The sequence below is a fragment of the Condylura cristata genome, unplaced genomic scaffold, assembly GCF_000260355.1.
Source record: "Condylura cristata isolate star-nosed mole 26May11 unplaced genomic scaffold, ConCri1.0 scaffold00027, whole genome shotgun sequence".
Taxonomy (NCBI): Eukaryota; Metazoa; Chordata; class Mammalia; order Eulipotyphla; family Talpidae; genus Condylura; species Condylura cristata.
The window spans coordinates 25,038,448-25,059,573 of record NW_004567128.1 but is presented as its reverse complement, the minus strand read 5'-3'; the positions used below and the strand labels follow the sequence as shown (position 1 = coordinate 25,059,573).

Sequence of the window (21,126 nt, the reverse complement as noted above, 5' to 3'; positions counted from 1 at the left end):
GGGCAGGCGGGAATCAAACTCATGTGGAAGTGGTTTCAGCTTCTTAGTGTAGTGCTTTAACCCACTGCGCCACCAGGGAGGGCCGCATTTCTGTTTTTTAACGTCAAACTGTTTTGATAAAATAAGTCAGGGGGAGGGGTCAAACTGAGGAGGAGAAGAACAGGAGGGACTATGGTGCTGGATCATGGGTGCTATGATGGTGAGAGAACTGCAGAGACTATACCTGAGGGAGAAATCAAAAACTGTACAGAAATTAACAATGACATAAGTAAAAAATAATGATAATAAATAAATAAAATTGTTAAAAAGACTCACAAATACATTATAAATAAATGACATAGTATGTTCGATAGTGACAAATAGTAAGGAAAAAATAAAACAACAGAAGACTATAAGTATATAAATGTTGTGCTTATAACACAAAAGCCTTTAGCCCAGTGTGATTATTTGTATTTAAATAAGTTAAAATGAAAATTTCAGTTCCCTTGTCATACCAGCCATATTTCCTGTGTGCTATGATTATATCACAGCTAAATTATTGGACAGTGAAAGGTTTTTTAAAAAATGCCTTTGGCAGTGTCAACTTCATGTTCACATGGAAGTTGTATCCTCACAGGAATTTCTCGATTCCCCATAAGATTTTTGAGACTTTGGGGTAGGAAGAAGTATATGTAATCAAAAGGGTGCCTTCTCCTCTCTGTAACACAGGATTCTTCCTAGGATGTTCTAGAACCTGGGCCTCTGCCAGAACCAGCCAAGATATTGTGCCTTAAGGCCACCTCAGAATTTTCCTGGTCTATGCAAGGTAAGATTACAAAGTTGGAATTATTTGACAAGCAAGACTTTTTTGGGGGGGGGTAATGCATATTTATATGCATTTTTGGTAATGCATATTATATGCATATAATATGCACATTTTATAATATGCATGTGTTTTTGTAATGCATATTATATGCATATTTGGTAATGCATAGCTGTTCATACATACATAAAAGAAGTAAAAAAGGTTTTCTGTAAGTCCCAATTTTTTTTTTTTCAATTTTTTTTTTTTAAGATTTATTTATTTATTTATACAGAACTGGGGTACAGGCCAGAGATGCGGAGGGTGAGAGGATTCACCAGGGACAGAGTGGGGAGCAGAACAGGCAGATCGAGGAAGTACACTGCTGAGGGGAGCAGCGGGCGGGTCAGGTGAGGTCTGCCACGCCATGTGGATCTCCTCCAGGGCAGGCGGGAATCGAACTCATGCGGAAGTGGGTTTAGATTCTCAGTGCTGTGCTTTAACCCGCTGTGCCACAAGGGAGGGCCCGTAAGTCCCAATTTTTATATTATCTTCATAGTTTTAAAAAGTAAGTCATGTGCATAATAAGAAAATGCAAACAGTAGAGATATGAACAAAATTACAGGTGACCATTTCTTCCCTTGTTTTAAAATTTTTCCTCCCAAAGGCAGCCAGTAATACATTTTTGCCTCTCACAGACCCTACCCACACCGCACCTCACCAAATGATTTAAGCATATGCCAGGAAATCATTCAGTCACCTTATCTCTTAAATATGTACCTTTACTTATATGAAAAAGCATTTATCACACACTTGTCTCTGCCTCAATTCTTGGAAATATTTTTATATAACTCCACACAGACTTGACCATCCTTTCCTGGTATCTTCAAAATGACAACAATAAGTCGAAAGTGCTGACTCGGCATAAAATCTAAAGTCAAAGGCAGGGAGAGAGTGAAGGAAAGAGGAGAGAGGGATGGAGGGAAAGAGGGAAGAGAAGTGAGAGAAAGGGAGAGTGGAGCATAGAATGGGAACAGAGGAGCCTAGAATGTACGTACAAATTCTGAATCTTTTATTCAGGTGAGTATTTCTACCTGGTGGAGGCAGGCTTTATGCTTAGGCAGGCCTGAGTGCATGCATGCCCCGATAGCTCCAGCCTGGCCAAAACAGGTCAGGAGGACCTGGAGAGAGAGTCAGGTATGACTCAGTAGATAACCTCCTAGCTGTAGGAATATTGCAGTTCTTAATTTTATTTAAATCAATTTAATTTCTACTATGTTTTCATTAGGTTGAGTTGACAGGAAATCCAGACCTTTAGAAAATCCCCATCCTCCTAAGGGAATGGAAAGGTCCTTGATTTTACAAATGAAAACACATGCCCCCCAAACACAACTTTAACTCTTTTCGTTTGACTCTACACTTATTACTGATGAGAGACCCTTCCTCCCAGCCTCATGTTCACCTACCCCCACTGCAAGGTAGCCTTGGAACACATCACTGTTCCCTAGAATGGGAGCCCCAATGTATGGCAGAAGCTTTCCTAGGGACATCCCACAATACTTTCACTCTGAGCATTGTTTACTGCACCCTACAAACACACACGGGCACAGATCTTTTCCATTTTCAGAAACCACAAAATGTGGTTCCTTGTGGTTTTTCCTCATCCTGGGTCATTAAAGCAAACACTTTATTGGCCCATGACCCCAGCTTTCTTACTGCTAGTTTTATCTAAGGTGAGGAAGCCAACAAATTAATACCACAAAAATTATCTTGTTGCATTAAGAGGTAGAAAAACATTCTTGGAAGACCCATCTCTACACAAAGATGTTGTAGTAAGTACTTTTTTTTATTATTCAGGTGTGAAAATAAACCTTTATACTTCTCTGGTTTCATCATCAAGACACCATGATATTCACTCGTGAAGGCAGTCTTCACTTCTGGCAAAAACACTAACCACAGGACAGAGCAGCTTTGAGTGTGAGTATGACTTTGCATTGAGTGTATAATGCTCAGACCTGATCAGAAGATGTAGTTAAGTCTAAGATATGTTGGCTCAGGTTTGATTCTAGAAATCCATGCAAAGAGTCATACATCTGCTCACTGAGAAAGGATGACAGGCCGAAGAAAGTTCTAGATGAATTTCCACCAAACCTTTCCTCTCATACCATGAGACAGTTAAGGACCTCTTCTGCATTTCAAAGTAGAATATTCAGTTTGCCTTGAGGAGGACTTATACTTCCCTGTGGTCTGCAGTGAAGTCTTGCATGGACTTTTCTGGAATAATTTAGAACCTAACAATTTCAGACTACTCCTAGATACTGAAAATCCATTGAGTGCAGGCTTGCATTGGCCCAACTTGTGTTCCCCCACGCTATAATCTTAGCAGAATGAATGAATAAATGAAGAAAACAATGAATGAATATTCAAGAGGGAAACAGAGAGCAAAAGCTTTAAAACCACAACAGTCAAGATCATCACTATGGGATGTTATTAATAAGCAACACCTCTCCCTCACCAGGAGCAGAAGAAAATTGAGTCCCAGTCTGGCAGTCTGGGCTGTTGGGACTCAGAAGTACTGCAACAGCCATGTAAAACTGGCTGCTTCCCTCATTCCCTTGGGTACATTTTTAACTTTGAAATGTCTGATCTCCATCTCACTCACCCCTTCCACCTGCTGCCCCACTTCCTCCAACCCTGGGGGCTGGGCAAATTATATCTCCTAATAATTGAACACTCTGCCCCTACTGCTTAGTAATTACTCAGAGGGAATTGGCTGTGCCTGCTCTTCTGGCTAACCCCTTTCATAAACATTCAGAGTGACAGACTTTTTCTTTGGCATGGGGTCATAAGGAGGGGAAAAAAAACCTCAACTTTTTTTCCCGACTTAAGACTTCAGCAAAATATTTTCCACCATCCTCAGCAAGACACAATACTTCATGTTATGAATAAGCTAATGAGAAAAATATGGATTCCCCCAGTCTCAGGGACCTGTTGGCATTTTTCCCCTCTTAGGATCCGTTCTATAAATCTTTTGATCTAAGGAGTCTCTCACTTGAATCTGGTCCCAGATACAGGGAATTTGGTCTCTCTCTGTATCTCTCTCTCTGGTCAGCTGTTGCCTTTACCTTGAACGTGAACACATCTCCTCACTGAACCATCCTTAGAACTCTGTGAAACTGTCAAAGAGGTCAATGTCCCAGAATAAGCATGGCTAAGTGACAGCTATCAAGTACTTCAATATGGCCCTTTTCATATTTTATTCATTTATGTGTCAAAAATGTGCTACCTAGAGAAGAATGTTTAGATTCTTAGCTAGGCATTCAGCTGGGTCCTTCCCATCTGGCCACAACCTGCTTTGGCAAGTTTAGTTTCTACAACCCTTTCCAGCTTGAAGCAAACATACCTCTGATTATGACCAGAACTCTCTTCCTGCCTGAAATGCTCTTCCTTTCACCCAATCTAAGACCCATTCCTTTAGAAAGAGTGAGTGAGGACAACACAATAATATTTAAGCACTTTTACATACTGATATTTAAAAATATTTGCTCCATGTTTTTAGTGTGTGTGGTGGAGGGAAAAGCTAGCTCTTTTTTTTAATCAATGAAAATAATATAAAGAACAGATTCTCTTTCTAATTTTCTTCTAAAGTCTGTGAGGATTCAATGTTCTGAAAAAAAGTCAACAAGACCTTCCTGACTCTTAAGAAGTTTTTATTTCCTCTATGGTTTTCTTTTACAGTTTCCTAAATTATATAAGTCTGTTGGAAGCTTATTTTGAGGTTTAAACTATAGCTTATTAAATCTATCACTCTGCCCTGGTAGATAATCCCTAGCAAATATTATTCAGGTTCACAAGTTCACTTAATTGTAACTAGTCTTAGGTAGATGGGAAGACCTGTGGTGATTGTTCTTGCATAAGTGTGTCCCAATACAGTCATTGGAAATAGATGGAAGCAGACTCCATTTTATATTTTACCTATTGAGAATTTGCATGAGGAAATTTAATCGGCACCACGTTTATACTCTACTCTAGTATTCTTTGGGGATTCTAATGGGCACTTTGTACATAAGAATCTTTTGTGGGAATTTGGTTATGCCAGAGGTATGTTGTTCTAGATCTATACCCTCTGTGGATACTTTTTTTTTTAACCACTTTCACTTACATTATCTCCCTTAATTTGACTTTCTTACATAAGAATCTAGAATATTTTACTAGAACTTTGCTTACTCAAAGTGTGGGTCACAGACTGACAATATTAACATCACCAAGGAGTTTGTTGGAAATACAGACTCTTGGCCACACTCCAGAACTTCTGAGTCAGGGGTGATTTGTATGTACATTAAAGTTTGAGAAACACTGGTCTTGAACACACGATATTTTTTTCATGCTGGAATTCTTTGTAGAATTCTAAAGAGCAGTCACCATGTTTTTGAATTCTTTTCTTTCCCTCACAGGACTTAGCCAGGCATAGAAAAGGTGTTAGAGGTGTTTGGTTACAAAATAGATTCATTTTTCAGTTGAAGAAACCCTGGAATAAGAGCAATTATCCCTTTCATAATTCTCAGTTTAGGTCAAACTTGTAAAGTTCAACATTGACTGTTTTTTTCCAGGAAGTGAAAGATCTAGTTTTCCTTTAAGACTTATGATTTCCATGATTTTGTAATTTAACTCCAAAGGCTGTTTTTAATTTTACTTCAAGAGCAATTCGCAAAGACAACTTTGACAACACCAGTTCCTCTTTGAGCTAAGATATTCCCACTGGAAATTCAGGAAGTGTCTTATTGAGTAAATATTTGTTAATTTACTGTAAAAATTATATTTAGAAAAGCAAATAATCTGTGACAGAACATAGAACTGTCTATTATTATGAAATCCAAAAAGAATAAATAGTAAACTGAGTTCTCCAATTTTTTTTTCATAATAAAGACAGTAACTTTCAGTTTGCTTGGTGAATCAAATCACCAAGCAAACTGCACCAATCAAATCATGCCCCATCTGTTATGTACCCGTCAGATACCTGCCATTTCAGGGAAAGATTTCAGTTCCAATTGCAGGAGGACCTCATGGTCTCATGGACACTAGAATTAAGGGTCAAAATAAAAAAAGGAAGAAATCTATACAAATGTCTTTTTGAATTGTGCGTGGGAAGTTAGGGACTGTTATTGAGAATTCATTTAGGACAGGAATAGACTTGGAAGGTTTGAAGCTTTCCAATATTTGTTGGTCATTTTTTAAATGCTCTCTGGACCTGTCGTTCAAAAAATTGCTCTGACTTTTTCTTTACAAGGATGGCCCTGAAAGTAAAGAAGGAAGCCCCTGCCCCTCCAAAAGGGGAAGTCAAAGAAAAAACTTAGGTCAAGAAAGCAGTACTGAAAGGCGTCTATAGCCACAAGAGAAAGAAAATCTGCACTTCACCTACCTGTCAGAGGCCCAAGGCACTGTAACTTTGGAGGCACCCCAAATGTCCTGGGTCACTCCCAGAAGAAAGGACCTTGACCACTCTTCTCCAATCACGCTCCCTCTAACCACCGAGTCAGTCATGAAGAAAATAGAAGATGACCAAAGACTTGTCTTCATTGTGGATATTAAGGCTAACAAGCCCTAGATCACACAGGCTGTGAAGAAGCTCTATGATAATGACATGGCCCAAGGCAACACCCTAATCAGACCCTATAGAGAGAAGAAAACATATGTTCAACTGGCTCCTGTCTGGGATGCACTGGATGTTGCCAACAAAATTGGGATCATCGGAACAGAGTCCAGCTGACTAATTTTAAATATAAGTTTTTCCAGCATAATTTTTTAAATTGCTTTGAGTTTCTTGATAGACAAGAGTTTGATGTTGAAAAGAAAGGGTGACTTCTGAAAACTTAAAAAGAATTGTGGTTAAGACATTCAGGCTGACGAAAAGCTTTATTTAAGAGGAACATAGTTCCCTTCTTTAGGAGTGAAGGGAAACAGAGATCTACCTTTCTGAATAATCCTGAAGATAGGTGAGAAGTTCACCTGGAACTTTGGAGAAAGATAAAGGCAACTAATGAGGAAGTTTATGAGCTGTTTTTGGAAGAGGGTGCTATCTTTGGAGTATCATTGGATCCCTAATGATACTGGGTGAACTTATTACTGACTTCTAATGCCCCAGTCACCCCAAGCTTTGATTACCTGGAGACTGATGAAGGATGATGAAATATGGTAATAAATATCCACTTATTTATGAGAGCAAATATTTATTCACAAGAACAAAAATGTAGTCATGAATGAAGTTATCAGGGCATATCTATTGTGCACCAGGCATGGTGCTAAGTGCTGGGGATAAAGGAAAGGAGACACCATTTTTCCCTTTGAAAAACACTCAGTCTAGTGGGGACTCAAGGAAACAGATATCTCAGACCTAGTGTGGTAAACTATGATATGGAGATATATCAAAGAGATTATGACACTTTAGGAGTGGAATTTCTTATCCATTTTATGATTATCTGTCTTGATTCACCCCTTTTTATAGTTATAACTTTTACCATATAACTCTGCAATTCCTCCCACTCATTGTATTCTCAAATACTTTGACTTTAATGGTTATGACATACTTTGCCAATGGGATATTTGCCAATATGAATCAAACAGAGACTTGAAATATACTTGTATGGGTGGAAGACACTCTTGTGATTCTTGTTCTTCACATGAAAAGACTACACCTTAACTTGCCCCTAGCCCCAGAAAGAAGATGAGATACACTTGGGGCTCCTGTGAGCCATCTGGACCTGCAGCTCAAGGTGCAACTTAGCTCTTCAGCTACCTGCCAGGCCAGCACAAGTGGTAAAGAATGAAGGAAAAGTTAAGAGTCAAACATGCACAATGATTATGCAAGACACTATCTTTCAGCAGAACAATGAGAATAAGGTACTACATCATACATAGTATGTCTGATTAATAATAGTTGTAGTGACAGCTGCCATTGCTAAGTGTTTCCCTGGGCCAGAGCTTGTGTAGATTAACGATTTCTCATTTAGCCCTCCCAACAAACCTTTAATAAGTGCTATTACCTTTCCTACTTTACAGGTGAGAGACCTGAAATTCAGATAATTTTGTAGCTTTTTGGGGTCACAAAGAATAGACATGACAGAGCAGGGATGTGGAGTCTAACTCCCTGACTGGAAAGTATCAACTAGTAACTACTTGGCTACAAAGAAATAAGAAAGAAGGTCCATGTTGGGATTTCAGTTGGGCCCTGCCAGTCTTTTCCTCACCCTTCTGAGGGCTGGACCCCACTAAGTCCTAGAATCAATGGAAGTTGAGTTTGGTAGAGGAGCTTCCTCACCAATAGTTTGACGGACTGGAGATGGCTTCCTATTCTATTAATAGACATGTCAGTGTGGAATCATTACATATGAGCTAAAGTAATACCATCCTACCTGTTAACAACTACCCTTTGAGATTCATTCAGCCACTTTTTCTTTTTCCTAGATCACTGTTTTATTAGAAAAGGATATAATCCAGGAACAATCCGATGGAAGATGCTTAGGTCAAGGTATAAAGAAAGGGTGCAGAACTTCCTTGCCATCTCTAGGTCCACCATACTCCCTGAACCTCAATGCATTCACCAACCCAGCAGCGCTCTGAAGCCCATCCTTTTGGGTTTGTAAGCAGATATCATTACAGAGGCAAGATTGATTAAATCATGGACTATTGGTCATTGATTCCAACTTCAGCCCTTCTCCCCAAATTGGAGTTCAGGAATATGGTACAACTATTGTGACAGCTGTTAGTGCTCTAACTCTGGCTGGTGAGCCCCAATCGTATGCGGGGGGTGAGCCCACACATTGCTATCAAGCCCCAGTATATGCCTGGCCCTGCTCTCAGCACAGGGGAATGTGAAAATGAAACAGATGCAATCTCTGCTCTCATGGAACTTACAGTCTAGTTTCTCCTAGTCCCCCTCCCAGTTTGGTCCCACCGTTCAGGTTCATCTACTTGTCTGCTCAAATAGGCACCATCAACACTGCTGCTTGGGAATCCCATCCCCTTGCTCACCCATATTTGCACAGATCTTGGTTTACTAACCCATTCTGAATTAGTTTGCTGTGCTATACCCTCCTTATAGGGAGAAGCCTATTGCTGGCCCCAGAAAGTTTCACTTCCATTCCCACTCCAACCCTCTTGTGCATTTTTCATGACCAGGAGTTCCCAGCATGCTTTGGGCTCAGGCCTGCTGTGATCACACATTTGAAAGCAGTGTTCTAGAGAATTGGACAATTTGCATCTGTGTGAGAGGAGGAGTTGTGGCTGCCACATTGGGTTAACCCGCGCCAGCCATACAAATCGAAGCAAAGTTGATTGTTACTTCCAAGCCCTCAGCCAAGGAAGCCACTAGCATCTACCAAAATGCAGTTTGGAGAGCCAGAAATATGCGCATGGAAGTATTCTCAGAGAAATCAGAACTTCCTCGATGTGCTTTCTAGACCAAATTCCCTTAGAGCAGCTGAATTGTTAAGCTTTTGTGATGGTGGCCATTTCTGGAGATGGCAGCCTGCCTCTGATTTAAGACTGATTTACTTGAGAGTTTGTATGAAGCAGAGCTCCAGGTCACATTAACAGAAAAATGTGGCCCGGGCCACAGACTGCTGAATCTAGCTATTTTTCATGAGGAATAATTTAATATTCAAATAAGAGGTAATTAAAGAGCAACCCTTCTTGCTCTTCACCCTTCCCTTCCTGACTCGTGTCACTGCTGGAAGCAGGCTGTGAAGCCTGTGATTGTGAAGCGGAGAGGGCAGAGAAGAAAGTAGAGTACAGTACAGCTCCTGGGTCATAATACCTCATACATCAAACAGTTTTCCCATAAGCAAATGGTCATGCCACATTCTGGTTTCCAGTTAGATTTATGGATGTGTTCTTTACATAAGATATACACCACGATCGCCTCATTGGCATAGACAACAAAGAAACTCGGAGCACTTAAGCACTAAAATATAAGGAGCACATTGACCCCCGTGGGCTCCTTTCCCTGACAAGTTATTTTGATTCCCATTTGAGGACAGCTTAGGTCACTAATAGCTGCTCAGTGTCCTAATGGAACGGAGGGAGAAGGTACTCGAACTGTTGGAAGTACCTTTTCATGCGATTTTCTACTTGGAAAGGGATTGGGCTAGCTCAATAGAAGCAGTCCTGGTTCTCACTAGGTGGCCTGGGTCAGTAAAGGGAACAGAGTTGCTGAGAAGAGAAAATGGCATTTTTGCATGAGCTGAGAAGCCCTGATGTGATGTGGAGAGTCTCTTCTTCAGGGACAGCCAAGTACAGGGAGAGTCCTGTGGAGAGAAAATCTAATCCCAGGTGCTCTCGGTAGCACCTGGGATCATATCTTCAGCCTCTAGCCAAGCTGAGTCAAAGCTAATTCTTGTCTCGCCTGGAGTTTCAAGGATGTTGTGAAGCCAGAGATACAAAATATTTTCTTTGGAAAATGAGGAGAAGGTATAAGAGCAATTTGGAGAGAACTATGGCTTTCTTCTTTTCTTCTTCTTCTTCTTCTTCTTCTTTTCTTTTAACACGGGAGCATATATAAAATGCAATCACCACAAAGTTAGCGAGCTTCCTTAAAACAAGGAAAAGGGAGAGGCTTAGAAACACCTAGTGACATATCAACATTTGCATAATCCTGTATGTTGAACTGAGTGCATGTTTTTTTGTTCTTTTGGCTTCAATCAAAAATAAATAATAAATATAGAAAGCCTGGTTTACTCCAAGCTGGGAAGAAATTAATAATGCATTGCAGGATGGTGACAAATTCTGGACTTATGACAAGAGCACCCTCATTCATATGCCTGCATGTTTTTCTAGAGGCTTTTGTAGAGAGAAACATTCTAATTTAACCCATTTACTACCTAAATTTCCTACTTTTTGGTTCCTCAGGTAACTGCCAGTGTGAGCTTTTCACAAAGAGTAGGATTTGAAATCCATGGGATCGTCTTGTAGGATATCATTTGCAACATTTGATAGACTATGACCCAAAACAAAGAGCAATAATGGTGACTCAGAAGCAGGATGTTGAAGCCTTGGACAAAACATACACTCTCTCCTCCCTTCTTTTCCTATCTTTGAACCACAGCATTTTTATTAAGTTAAAATAAGGTTAAAATAAACCTCAGACAGCCTTGAAGTAGATTAAAAGCACAACAAGGCATGTAGCTTGGGGGGATGTGTGAAGAGCAGGGCAATACCACCCAGCTGGCCTTGGCCATGAGTCACCAGGCGAAGGCTCAGTCGCCTGTGTCTCCAACTATTTTTAGCACTGACTGATAGAACCATCTCTTTCTGCTCCCCTCTCATGCCTCTTGAGTCACTCTAGCATGAGGGACCTCAGAACATTGTCCACAGTGCCTGGGGACTGACTGTTCAGGCTTGTCTTATGACTAGAGAAACTTCTCTTAATACATCTTTTAAAAAAAAGATTTATTTATTTCTGCATACAGAACTGGCATACAGGCCAGCGGTGCAGGAGTGGTGTGAGGATTCATCAGAGATAGAGTGGGGAGCAGAACAGAAAGATTGACGAAGTACACTGCTGTACTTTGTACACTGCTGTACTTTGTACACTGCTGTACTTTGTACACTGCCTGTTTTGCAACAGGCAAAACAGGAGAGATATGCTGCTCCATGTGGGTCACCTCCAGGGCAGGGAGTGAACTCGCACTGAAGCGGCTGTGGCTAGAGTGCAGTGCTGTGTCCTAACCTGTTGCAACACCAGGGAAGGCCCTCTTAATATATCTTAAAACTAAGGAGATTCTTTCCTTAAAGTTTGTCTTGTACACGTAATTTGTGTACCAGAAATTGAGTCTTATCCCAATACTCATAGAAATTAGTCATTGAAAATATTCTCTCGTTTGCCTGTGTAGGAAATATGCAACGGGAAAAAGGCAGAAAATCCCATCTGTTTTCCTCAATCTCTAACTTGTGCTGACAGGACAAAGTCTAACTGGCTTGTAGCTTTTACAGAGCCCACATGACTCCAAACAGGTCAAACACTTTCCAGGGACATACAGTAGAATAGACAACATGTTTGTTTGGAAGATTAGCAACTCTATTTCTGTGGTGTTTCTGTGAGAAAGGGATGTTTGTGTCTCTGCATCGCTGTAAATCATACACAAAATGCTCACGTCATAGAAAATAAGCAAATGTTAATAGAGTCGGGCACAGATTTTTTGTCCTTGTTACATAATCTACACAATGAGAAACACTTGAATATAGGGATGTTGTGGGCAAGTCAAAGGAATTTTACAGAATCCCTCAGGGAGTTGTGTATACCCTCTCAAAAAACAGGATGAAGAGTCTTTTATTAGAACCAGGGTCCATACTCACTGGGCCCTGGAGATGTTTGGCTGCTTTGCTGATCCATATCTACCTCCTATGTTTCCTTTTACTAACCTGGAATGCTTCCATAAGCCAAGATGCACCCATAACTTTCCACTGGTTGATAGGATTCTCTCTGAACATTCAGACATGCATTTTTAACTGAGGACACAGGATTTAAGGCACATCTTGTTGCCAGACTGAAGTTGGCTTCTTTCATATTTGCTTATCATTGCCTCAAGAGAGTTACTTTTTCCCTTTTCCTCCCGCTAGAAAAAAACAGCATTCTTGAGCTATTTTCCATTGTCCCAGGTGGATTCTCCTATTCTTGGTAGAGTAGGCACAGTGTAAACTTCTGCTCTTCTGCTGGATCTAGCTCACCTGTTGTTTCCACAGAGGGCAGCTTCCGGAAGTCATGGCCTTCCCTGGATCTATCAGTGTGCTCCTTAGAACAAATGCAGTTTAGAGATTCAGACAGAGAACCGTGGCCTCTTAGCTATTCTTGGCTCACCACCATATCCTCGGGGTAATTCTGGGCAGGCCACTTAAAGTCTCTGCTCCCAAGTTCCTCTAATATCATCCAGTGATAGCTATCACACTTACTCAAGAGAGAAGTTTTTGTGATCTTGAGATGAAAGGAACTTTGAAAGTGCAAACCATATAAAAGCCAAGGACTTATTACCAAGATTTGAGTGAAAAGTCTTAGTCAAATGTGCACAAGATAAGAGAACATAGGTTCGCTTATACCACTATAGAAACTTCAAGTCTTTTTCCTGATTCAAGAAACAAAATTATCACTGTGGCTACTGAGAAGAAGATTTTATGCCTAAATATGTTGGAGACCAGCTCCAACTATTGAGGTGTCTGGAGGCTATACAGGCAGGACCCTAAGGTGGGAAGATGTCGGCGAGCGGAGATTCCTAAAAAGGGGAGAAGGAGAAAAAGGGGAAAGGGGGGCGAGGAAGACACAGGAGTTGGAGTTGGGTGCAAGTCTTCCTGCTCTGCCTTCAGCAGAGGTTTATTTTATACATTAGGAGCAAGCAGTGGGATGACATCAGCACAGGAACTGGGCTGAGAGATTACAATCATCTTTTTTTTTTTTCTTCCCTAGGAACAGTTTAGGGTCGTATTGCCCTTTAGCTGAGATATAACATTCTAAAATCAATTAAGGTTAAAAACAGGTACATAAGTGCACAAAGTTTATGAATAATATTACTATAGTGGAGATCAACTAAGATAGAAGTCCCTTAAACCTTATCTACTACTTAATGGTCATCCTGGGAGACAGAAGAGGAAATTCCTTGCTAATCAAATCTCTGAATAGGAGACATAGGTGGATTTCCTTATCTGAAGACTACATAGTAGAATCCTGAAAGACTAGCCAGAAGACTTTTGTGCATTTCTTTAAGGTGTAGCAGGTAGAAAACTTGACTAGTTTCAAAAACAGGCAACCTGGATGAATTTCCACATCTAAAGGCCAAACAATAGGAAGTTTGAGTAATTCTTTAGAAGCTGAATAGAAGGCTAGGTGAGATAATAGAATTATAAGATTTGGGTTTTCCTCCATCCATCCGGCAGTGAGAGAGACTTTGCAAAAACAGCCCTTTTGGTTTATTTATCAGTCAGTAGTCAAGTCACTTGACTTCAGGGGAATTTTTCACCCTGGTGCAGTGCTTGCTTCTCAGGGCAGACAGGCCTTATGCTGCTGAGGCAATCCAATTGTAAGCTGAAAGTTGCTCAGAATATTTTGATACTACGATTATACAAAAAAGGGAGGTCATAACATAAGTAGCCGTGGAAAGTCTGATTTTTCAGAGCTTTTCCCGATCTACCCGGAATCTGTCAGACGATAGACGTTGCATAGCTTGTGTCATAAATATACTGCTGGAGGATGCGAGGATGCAAATGATGCAAATGATGATGCTAATTTCCATCTTCATGAGTGTAAACTCATAAAGGGTACCAGAATGGAATTTCTTATTGTTCAGCTATTATGGAAACAAATATGGCTCCTCAAAAGACGAAAAATAGATCTTCATATGATACAACGACCCCCAAAAAATTGAAGGCAGGGTCCTGAAGAAATATTTTTGCATCCATGTTTATAGCAGCATTATTCATAATATTCAAAAGTAGAAGGACCTAAGTGACCATAGACAGATGACTGGATTAACAAAATGTGATACATATATTTTATATATATACACATATGGAATACTATTTAGCCATAGACATGAAATCTTACCTCATGGATGAAGCTTAAGGACATTATACTAAGTAGAACAAGTCAGACACAAAAGGACAACATATAATTCTACTTGTATGAAGTACCTAGCCCAGTTCATGGAAACACAAAATAGAATGGCATGTTCCAGAATCTGGGAGGAGGGAGGAATGAGAAATTGTTGATATTTGAGTCAACAGTTTCAGTTTGGAAGATGAGAAGTATTCTACAAATGGGTAGTGATGAATTTACATTATTGTGCATTCACTTAATGTCACTGAACTTTACACTTAAAAATCATCAAAATGGGGAGAGAAAGTGCACAGGATTATGGTGATGGCACACAGGTGAATTGGTGATGGGAAGCCCACGGGGATTGCATCTGAGATGGAGAAAAGCACAAAATGATGTAAAAATAAACTATTATAATAATAAAAAATGAGTTAATAAAGATAGAATCTCATGCTGAGATTCTAAAAATCAGACTCAAAAAAATCATCAAAATAGTAAATTTTGTTAAGTGTGTTTCACTGTAATTTAAAAACTGTTTTAATTTTTAAAAGGGAAAACCAATGGAAAGCTGTGGTACTGGAGAGCTCTGGGATTTCCCCAGGCCATGAAGATATGCATTACATGTGTGTCCAACAAAGTCCAAGGTGTTGCTCTTTGAGTCAGTGCCCTGAGGTTTGCTTTAGAGCAATTGTACTGAGTTAAAGGCAGTTGTTATGGATTCCAGGGTATGTTTACATGGATCATAGGATGTGCTTTTGACAAGATTGGCAATCCAGCCTTCTCTCTGACATAAGATAATAAAGAGATAGAGAGCTATCCAGTCCTAATGGGAAGGGAAAAAAGACAAGTTGTTACACTCAAACTGTAGGAATCAACAGTTGACTCTGTGCATCTGTCTGCCAACTGATTCCAGGCCCTGCTGGAAGACTCAACAATGCTAGAAAGGGTAAAATCTTTTTCATAACTTTTTGAGAAGGCACCCAAATGTGGGTTCCTATGAGCTGGCTACCAGTTGGCCAGTCATGGGTGACTGTGACTTATTTGTTCTCCACAAACCCCAACAGAGCATTCCTTGCCTATCCACAGAGTAGAGCTCCGATTGTGAGGCAGACGCCTGAGCTGCTGTTGACCTGATTAGGTGACTATCTCCACGGTGGTCTTGGGATAACCCTGCTGTGGTAACATCAGATATTTGCTGACGTAAATGTGTCTTGACGTATGGTCATGATGTCCCCTTCCCTATCCCTTCTACAAATTTGTTCTTCATTCCTATCCCACCCTCCAGGCTTTATTCCTTATACCATTGGTGCTGTAGGCTTTCAATAAATGGCACAAGAACTTCTGCTTAAGCAGCAGAGTCTCGCCTTAAAACCTACTCTACTACTGCTGTGTCCCTTATTGCAGTCATGGCCACAAAGTGTCAACAAATTTCCTGTCACAACACCCAAATGCATGGCTTTCTGCTGACATGGTTGCTATAGTGAGTTCCTGACTCTCCTTTTGAGAGGCTGAATAGAATTATGGATTTCCTTAAAGATTCTCACAAAAAATGTGACATAATGTTTTACCACTCTCTTTCTGAATAATTTCCAGTGTTCCACAAGGAGAATTAACTATGGAGACGGCTAGAAGGTTGATTGATAGTAACTTCCTTAAAAAGATATGAAGAGGACCTCCCTGGGGGCATAGTGTTAAGTCTCAGAGCTACCACCTGAGTCTGATCCCAGACCAGGAAGTTACCAACAGCAACATAGCGCGGCAGACCTCTCCTGTACTGCCTGCTGCTCCCCCCAGCAGTGTATTTCAGTAAATCTGTCTGTTGCATTCCCCACTCTGTCGCTGGTGAATCCTATCCCTCCCTCCCACCCCCCACACACACACCTTACCCTTGCCTCTGGACTATACTCGGTTATTCTATGCAAAAAAAAAAAAAAAAAGACATGAAGAAATTCTATTAACTTCCCTTAATTAAAAAAGAAACTCAAACCAAAGGGCTCCCAAGTAGGCTGAACTCTCTAAGGCCCCTTGGGAGGTGGTGGTGGGGGGTGAAGGTGGGCAGTTCAAATTTCTTCTATTACCACATGCCTGGGCCCTGGAGGCAGATGACTCCCTATAAGTGTGATCCAAATGTCAAACAAAACCTTTCCCATGCTTCAACTAAACACAGTGAAGACAGACCGGAACGTTTGTTTCAGTCTTATATGATTCTAAGGAAATAAACATAGACAGTGGTCCAACGTTAAAAACAATATAGCAGTCTTTCTGACCCTGGTTTGGACTTTTAGCTCATATCCCCTTTCGTGTGTTGTGGGAAATTTATGTACCAAGGCTCAGCTAATCAAGTTCTTTTCCATCTCTGCCTCTGGTGCCCTGTGGTTGGTATCTCAAGAAGGCTGTCACCCTGGGCTTTGGCTAGCCCAGGAGGCTCTTCATGTGAATTTGACAGAAGGACCTGCCGTGTGCAGGTACAACTCTACTGCCTCTTGTATTGGGGGGGCAGAGGTCTGCCTGGGTTTCAACCTCTGTGTAGTCCCTGAACCAGCTACTCTGAAGTAAATGTGTCCAGCTATATTTAGTGGTGCTGCCCACAAGCCAGGGATTTTCCAGATAGCTTGGTCACACCTACCAGTTTCCTCTAGCCATGTAGGACCCTAGCTTTTGAGCTTTCGGGGCTGACTTCTAGTCTAAGAAAATTCTTTCTCCCCAGGCAACTGCCATTAGGAATGACACCTTGGGATCAAAGTATGCTTGTCAGTCTACCGATATGTCCTCATTTCATATTGTGCCATAGCATTTATGTGGTAATCATGTATTTGGATTCTCAAAGAGCTGATTCCTGTACTAAGAGGAGTTTTCAGACAAGCTTAAAGGTCACTGCATAAGAAATAGTTGGCCTCAGTTTCAACTGTAAAGGCAGGACCCCTTCCAGCAACCTCTCTCGCTAGTTCGACAGTGTTCATGAGGCATGGGAGTTGGTGTAGAGTACCCGTGTTGGTTGACATCCACTTGTGCAAAAGCTCAGAAATATGCTTTTTTGAGCATAACAATCTTTGTATCTAGGATCAACATGCTGATATTTAGCAGAACACACATCCTGCTGGGCCCTGCTGTACTGTCCCACACATTCTGAACAGACCAGCTTACACATGCACAGGAGTGTCTCCTAGAAAAACACTAGCCCCTTAAAAGGGGTTTTCTCTGAGTGGGTATTTGGTGGTGTTTGGGGTAATCTCCCCTTGCTTGAAAATACAGCAAAGGACAAAACTAGCCCATAATTGAAACTACTTGATCAATAACAGAAAAGCAGCTCTAATCGACAAACAGATTATATCACAGTCTACACCAACTCCCATATCACAGCAATGTTACTGTTGTATTGAGATTCCAGTCTTAGTTTATGCTCCTTCCCACCCCTACCCCCCGCCAAGAAGCACCAGCAATAATACACACTTTAGTTTTAATGTTTGTATATTTTTGGTAGAAAATTTTAGTTGGAATATTATTATTTAGAATGCTAGGCTTTGAGATAAAAGTGTGCTTTGAAGCATTTGGAAAGGTAAAAGGTGCTCTAGAGGTTAATTATAATGAAATTCTATTGTGCTGGATTTCACTCTCTTCCTCCTCTCTATATAACTGGTGGGGGGGGGAGGTTTGGAGCTCACTAAAAGGAGAAGGAGAAAAAGTAGGAGAGGGATGGGAGAATAAGTAGAGAGGAGATGAAGTAATAAAGAGACAAGGCAGAGAAGAAAGAGAAGAGCAAGGTTACCCAATGTAAAATCAAAATGTGCATAACCTAAAAAGAAGCTGGCGCCTGTCACCAGTTACTACCCAGAGCGGTCACAGGGTTGGGCAGGCAAAGGAAAGTTAAGCAAGACATCGCTGGGTGTTCATATGCACGTGTCATTCTTGAGACAAGTATTTATGGGTTGGGGAGGACTTGTTTTTTTCAGATTGAGCAAATCAACTGTCAGCGAATATAGAGAACAATTTATTAGTACTAGTTACCTTTTATTAGGCTCTGATTAGGAGCCAATGTTTAGCTAAGTGTTGAACACATTGCTTCTTCCTCTCCAGCAATCACTCTGTGAGCTACATGCTCTCCTGCTCCCACTGTGCAGACAAGGGCATTAAGCTCAGAGTAAAGGCAGAGCTGGGCCCAAAGAAACAGGGCTGATAAGTGAAGGTGCTGAGTTCAAACCAGAGATCTTGGTCTAAAGTCCCATTATACAGCCCTTATGGAACTGCAAATCACAAGAGAATTTTGTGACTCTACCAACTGCTTAGTTGTGTTTCTTGGAGGAGCAGTTGAAGGCCGGTGATCCAAGGTCAGTCCCTCCCTCAGCCCCTCCCTCCCTGTCTCAGTCAATGAATAAGCATTCGTTAAGGTCCCTAGTGTATGCTAAACTCCAGCTGTAGAAGGTTGAAGGGAATCAGAACCTGCTCTCAAGGAGTTTGCAGAGCAGTAAACAGATTCTTAAACCAGAATGTTGTCTGGTTTAACCCCAGAGTGGAAGGAAGGAGACCTCACCAAGATTTGGATTTGGAAGCCAGAGAAGACTGCTGCACTGACCTGGGAGACAACTATGGATGACAAAGGTAAAGAAAAGTGTTAGAGGTATGGAATCAGTGTGAACAAAACACCCAGAGGACAGGCCTGTCATTTTCCTTCTGAAACAGAAATTGGACCATTTCATCTAACTCAGCAGTGAGCCCCCTTCGATGGAACTCGTGAAGTTGGAGGAGGAAAGGTGCGCTCTGGTCATTGGAGTTCACATTTTTTTCAGCTCTGCACTGAATGAGGCCATCTTGGTAACTTCAAATTGACTGTGGTCATTTTTATACTATGGACACTGACAGTTTCTTGCAGGTGAGGGGTTTTTATTTTCTCGGAGATCTGGCCGTTAGATATGTATCAGTGTGCTGCTGGACACTGATCCCAGAGACCATTCTACAGGAGATATGTTTAGAATACAGCTCTAGATGTACTTTTTCCCTTAGAATCAAACATACTTTCCTTGATCTTTTACATCTCCCACAGGCAACTGCTCTTGAGCTGGAAAGAGCATAGAGATGAACAGTAAGATGCCCCTGGTTTCATCATCTGGTCTTCCTTTGAGTGCAAATCTTGCCACCTTCACACATGCCAGCATCCTGTGAGTTTTCCCACATTCACAGCTTTTAAAGTCAAACATATGTTAAAAAATAAACTGACACTGTTTTCCTCAGATATTAATGCTCATTAACACACACCTAGACTCCCACAGCTTTATTTTCACACCTGTAATTTGATTTACAAGAATAAGTCTTGGCTTATATATGCTTGAAATGATCCAGAAGAAACTAACATTTCACTTTCAGAAGCAGACTCCTCCTGCACAGATAATAGCATCCTGCTCAGAATATTATTCAAGATGAACAATACATTCAAAATACACCTGAGCCAGTTTCCATGGCAAACATTAGGGTCTGTGATCTTATAGGAGATAAGTAATAGACCAGAGGTCAATTACATTGAGCATATGATGCTTTGTCACTTTCAGTCACTTGACCTCCCTTTTCGACTTTTCTCTTTTATTGATCTGGCATAGATTTATACACCGAGAGCAAAGTGGGCAAATTCCCTTGTGTCCTGCAGATGATGTTTCTCTGTATCCCTGGGAAGAAAGGTGGCAAAGATAGATCATAGTGACATAGTGAGTAGAGCACGTTAGGGTTTAATTCCATCTGAGAGAACACAGCGAAAATTCAGTCCAACTCATTGCATGCCGGGAGTATATTTTTCACATTCAATGCAAATTAACATCTTCAAATTAATCCTTTTTTTTTTTTTTTTAAGCAGGAAGAGGAACTTTTTGTCTTGGAATTCACACCAAATGTTCTGGAGAATTACACGAATATCTAAGTCATATTATGTCTACAGATTTAGATGTTAAACCCTGGATGCACAGGGGCTAAAAGCACTATTCACAATGAATTAAAATATAAGATGGGTTTTCCCTTCTAATTGCTCATCAAGGAATGAAGTATAAAACAGAGAGGGGTGGTTGGATTACTTAACTATAGAGGTGGGACAAGACTTCTTGCTCCACACTCTGCTATTTTTACCCCTAATTAGCTTTGTGTGTGTGTGTGTGTGTGTGTGTGTGAGTGGTCAACAAACCACTCTGAAAACCAAGAGAGTTGAGTGTTCATGTCAATAAACAAAATAATAGGATATTAAAAAAAAACTCAATTTTTCTAAAGTTTACATAAATTAATTCACCAAACATATCAATGAGTTAATTTCCTCCCAACTTTCAACTTTCCCCTCTCTTTCCAACTTAGAAGTATAGATTTGCTGAAGTACAAACTTGGACTCAAACCCCAATACCCTGCTTTGTGGTCAAGAAACATTGAGCATTTCACTGATCTAAATCGGTTTCTTTACTTTTAAAGTTAAAACAGTAATATCTATTGCTGAGAATCCCTACAAGAATCCTGGGGGATAATGTATGCAGAATAAACTAGTATATAGTGATATCACAGCACATTTAAAGTTTCATTTTACGTCTAGTTGGGAAGTTCTAATCTGTGGCATGGAAATAAAGGAAAAACTGCATGTTTCAAGACTTTCTAGAAGTGATTATGACATGAGGGAAGTAGGGAGTGTAAGTTCATCATGCCAAATGCTCAAGTCCTTACTCTTTTGCTATGATGCACAGGGAGAGGGTGTGGCCATATTTCTAGACAGATTGTTTTGGTGTATGACTTCATTACACAAAATATTTTG

The 21,126-nt window shown here is 40.7% G+C and overlaps 1 pseudogene; it reads left to right on the top strand.

The window, feature by feature from the left end:
* The first annotated feature begins 6,069 nt into the window (after positions 1-6,069).
* Positions 6,070-6,548, top strand: LOC105854144 (annotated as a pseudogene).
* The last annotated feature ends 14,578 nt before the right edge of the window (positions 6,549-21,126 follow it).